Genomic DNA, 5,250 nt, shown 5'->3' with positions numbered 1-5,250 from the left:
GGGCGCCCCCTCCCTCCCACTTTTTGGCTCCCCCCTTTTTTTTTACATGATATATTTTTTTCAACTTTTTTTTACATGTCTTCGAATCAGATTAAACAAACTTAAATTCAGTAGTGTTTTGTCGCGGTTTACCTTGTCACAGTTACATTCTCTTAATTTTTCAAAGTTCATTTTGAATTTCTTTCATTGAAATGCAAGAGTTGGAATATTTCAGTAGTGTCTTGTTATGCTTTACCTTGTCACAGTTACATTCTCTTGATTTTTCAAAGTTCATTTTGGATTTCTTTTGTTGAAATGCAAGAGTTGGAATATTTCAGTAATGTTTTGTTGTGGTTTACCTTGTCACAGTTACATTCTCTTGATTTTCAAAGTTAATATTTAATTTCTTTCTTAAAATGCAAGATTTGGAATACTTCAGTAGTTTTGTCATTGTTTACAAGATCGATGTTACATTCGCTTGATTTTTCAAATTTTATTTTGAATTTCTTTCGTTGAAATGCAAGAATTTTATTATTTTAATAGTGTTTTGTAGAGATCTACTTTGCCACAGTTACATTATCTTGATATTTCAAAGTTCATTTTGGATTTCTTTTGTTAAAATGCAAGAGTTAGAATATTTTAGTAGTGTTTTGTTGCGCCTTCCCTCGTCACAGTTACATTCTCTTGATTTTTCAAAGTTCATTTTGAATTTATTTCGTGAAAGGCAAGAGTTGGTATATTTCAGTAGTGTTTTGTCGTGGTTTACCTTGTCACAGTTACATTCTCTTGATTTTTCAAAGTTCATTTTGAATTTATTTCGTGAAATGCAAGATTTGGAATATTTCAGTATTGTTTTGTAGTGGTTTACCTTTTCACCATTACATTCTCTTGTTGGTTTAAAAGTTTTTATTTTTGGGTTTCATTTATTGAAATGCAAGAGTTGAAATATTTTAGTAGTGTTTTGTTATGGTATACTATGTTACAGTTACCTTATATTGGTTTTTCAAAGTTCATTTTGAATTTCTTTCGTGAAATGCAAGAGTTGGAATATTTCAGTAGTGTTTTGTCGTAGTTTACCGTGTCATAGTTACATTCTCTTGATTTTTCAAAGTTAATTTTGAATTTCTTTCGCTGAAATGCAAGAGTTGGAATATTTCAGTAGTGTTTTGTCGTGGTTTACCTTGTCAGAGTTACATTCTCTTGATTTTTCAAAGTTCTTTTTGGATTTCTTTTATTGAAATGCAGGAGTTGGAATGTATCAGTAGTGTTTTGTTGTGCTTTACCTTGTCACAGTTACCTTCTCTTGATTTTTTAAAGTTCATTTTGAATTTCTTTCGTGAAATGCAAGAGTTGGAATATTTCAGTAATGTTTTGTCGTGGTTTACCTTGTCACAGTTACATTCTCTTGATTTTTCAAAGTTCATTTTGTATTTCTGTCCTTGAAATGTAAGATTTGGAATGTTTTTGTAGTCTCTTGTTGTGCTTCACCTTGTCACAGTTACATTCTCTTCATTTTTCAAAGTTCATTTAGGATTTCTTTCGTTGAAATGCAAGAGTTACAATATTTCAGTAGTGTTTTTCGCGGTTTACAATATCACAGTTACATTCTCTTGATTTTTCAAAGTTCATTTTGAATTTCTTTCGTGAAATGCAAGAGTTGGAATATTTCAGTAGTGTCTTGTTGTGCTTTACCTTGTCACAGTTATATTCTCTTGATTTTTCAATGCTCATTCTGGATTTCTTTCCTTGAAATGCAAGAGTTGGAATATTTCAGTAGTATTTTGTCGTGGTTTACCTTGTCACAGTTACATTCTCTTGATTTTTGAAAGTTCATTTTTGGATTTCATTCCTTAAAATGCAAGAGTTGGAATAGTTCAGTAGTTTTTTGTTATGGTTTACCTTGTCACAGTTACATTTTCTTGATTTTTCAAAGTTCATTGTGGATTTCTTTCCTTGAAATGCAAGAGTTGGAATACCATTTTTCGTTAAATGTCAGAGTGAATAAATTCATTATCAACATCCTGTGTCAGATACATCAAATAAAATTGACAAAATCTACATTTCAGAATGAATAAATTCATTATCAACAGCCTTTTTCGGATATGTCAGATTAAATTGACAAAATCTAAGTATCAGAGTGAATAATTTTTTTTATCAACATCTTTTGCCAGACACAACGAATAAAATTGATAAAATATAAGTGTAAAAGTGAATAAATATTACTATGAACAACCTTTGTTAGATACATCAAATAAAATTAACAAAATCTAAATTTAAGAACGAATAAATGCTTTAACAACATCGTTTATCAGATATGTCAGATAAAATTGACAAAATCTAAGTATCAGAGTGATTAAATTCTATATAAACATCCTTTTCTCGGATACATAGGATAAAATTGACAGAATCTAAGAGTCAGTGTGAATAATTTTTTTTTATCAACATCCTTTGTCAGATACATCAAATAAAATTGACAAAATCTAAATTTCAGAATGAATAAATTCATTATCAACATCATTTTGTCGGATATGTCGGATAAAATTGACAAAATCTAAGCATCAGAGAAATTAAATTCTATATCAACATCCTTTTTTCGGATACCTAGGATAAAATTGACAGAATCTAAGTGTCAGTGTGAATAATTTTTATTTATCAACATCCTTTGCCAGATACATCGAATAAAATTGATAAAATATAAGTGTCAGAGTGAATAAATTTTTTTATCAACATTCTTTGTCAGATACATTAAATAAAATTGACAAAATCTAAATGTCAGAATGAATAAATTCTATATCAACATCCTTTGTCGGATATGTCGGATAAAATTGACAAAATATGAGTGTCAGAAGGAATAAATTTTTTTTATTAACATCCTTTGGCAGATACATCGGATAAAATTGACAAAATCTAAGTATCAGAGTGACTAAAATCTATATCAACATCCTTTTCTCGGATACATAGGATAAATTTGACAAATTCTAAGTGTTAGCGTGAATAATTTTTTTATCAACATCCTTTGGCAGATACATCGGATAAAATTGACAAAATCTAAATTTCAGAATGAATAAATTCATTATCAACATCCTTTGTCGGATATGTCAGATAAAATTGAGAAAATATAAGTATTAGAGTGGCTAAATTCTATATCATCATCCTTTTCTCGGATACATAGGATAAAATTGTCAAAATCTAAGTGTCAGTGTGAATAATTTTTTTTTATCAGCATCCTTTGTCAGATACACCAAGTAAAATTGACAAAATCTAAATTTCAGAATGAGTAAATTCATTATCAACATCCTTTGTCGGATATGTCGGATAAAATTGACAAAATATAAGTGTCAGAGTGAATAAATTTTTTTATCAACATCCTTTTGTCAGGCACATCAAATAAAATTGACAAAATCTAAATTTAAGAATGAATAAATTCTTTAACAACATCCTTTGTCGAATATGTCGGACAAAATTGACAAAATATAAGTGTCAGAGTGAATAAATTTTTTTTTATCAACATCCTTTGGCATATACATCGGATAAAATTGACAAAATCTAAGGATCAGAGTGACTAAAATCCATATCAATATCCTTTTCTCGGATACATAGGATAAAATTGACGAATTCTAAGTATTAGATCGATTAAATTTTTTTATCAACATTATTTGGCAGATGCATCGGATAAAATTAACAAAATCTAAAGTTCAGAATGAATAAATTCATTATCAACATTCTTTGTCAGATACATAGGATAAAATTGACAAAGGTTAAGTGCCAGTGTGAATAAATTTTCTTTTATCAACATCCTTTTATCAGACACATCAAATAAAATTGACAAAATCTAAATTTCAGAATGAATAAATTCTATATCAACATCTTTTTTTGGATATGTCGGATAAAATTGACAAAATATAAGTATCAGAGTGAATAATGTTTTTTATTAACATCCTTTGGCAGATACATTGGATAAAATTGACGAAATGTAAGCATCAGCGTGACTAAATTCTATATCAACATCCTTTTCTCGGATACATAGGACAAAATTGACAAATTCTAAGTGTTAGAATGAATAAATTCATTATGAACATCCTTTGTCGAATATGTCGGATAAAATTGACAAAATATAAGTGTCAGAGTGAATAATTTTTTTTTATCAACATCATTTGTTAGATACATCAAACAAAATTGACAAAATCTAAATTTCAGAATGAATAAATGCTTTAACAACAATCTTTTATCTGATAATTCGGATATAATTGACATATTCTAAGTATAAGAGTGACTTAATTCTATATCAACATCCTTTTCTCAGATACATAGGATACAATTGACAAATTCTAAGTATTAGAGCGAATAAATTTTTTTATCAGCATCCTTGGCAGATACATCGGATAGAATTGACAAAATCTAAATTTCAGAATGAATAAATTCATTATCAACATCTTTTGTCAGATACATAGGATAAAATTGACAAAATCTAAGTGCCAGTGTGAATTAATTTTTTTATCAACATCCTTTGGCAGATACGTCGGATAAAATTAACAAAATCTAAATTTCAGAATGAATAAATTCATTATCAACATCCTTTGTCGGATATGTCGGATAAAATTGACAAAATCTAAGTATCAGAGTGAACAGTTTTTTTAATAACATCCTTTGCCAGATACATCGAATAAAATTGATAAAATATAAGGGCCAGAGTGAATAATTTTTTTTATCAACATCTTTTGTCAGATACATCAAATAAAATTGACAAAATCTAAATTTCAGAATAAATAAATGCTTTAACAACATCCTTTATCGGATATGTCGGATAAAATTGACAAAATCTAAGTATCAGAGTGACTAAATTATATATCAACATTCTTTCCTCGGATACATAGGATAAAATTGACAGAGTCTAAGTGTCAGAGTGAATAAATTTTTTTATCAACATCCTTTTCTCGGAAACATAGGATAAAATCGACAAAATCTGAATTTCAGAATGAATAAATTCATTATCAACATCCTTTGTCGGATAAGTCGGATAAAATTGACAAAATCTAAATTTCACAATGAATAAATTTTATAACAATATCCTTTATCGGATATGTCGGATAAAACTGACAAAATCTAAGTATCAGAGTGAATAAATTCTATATCAACATCCTTTTCTCGGATATATATAATAAAATTGACAGAATCTAAGTGCTAGAGTGAATAATTTTATTTTATCAACATCATTTGTCAGATACAACAAATAAAATTGACAAAATCTAAATTTCAGAATAAATAAATGCT

The sequence above is a fragment of the Artemia sp. Qi Xiang Cuo genome, chromosome 1 (genome assembly GCF_049724085.1).
Source record: "Artemia sp. Qi Xiang Cuo chromosome 1, ASM4972408v1, whole genome shotgun sequence".
NCBI classification, from domain to species: domain Eukaryota; kingdom Metazoa; phylum Arthropoda; class Branchiopoda; order Anostraca; family Artemiidae; genus Artemia; species Artemia sp. Qi Xiang Cuo.
The sequence above is the reverse complement of the archived record's forward strand: the minus strand, read 5'-3'. Positions refer to the sequence as shown.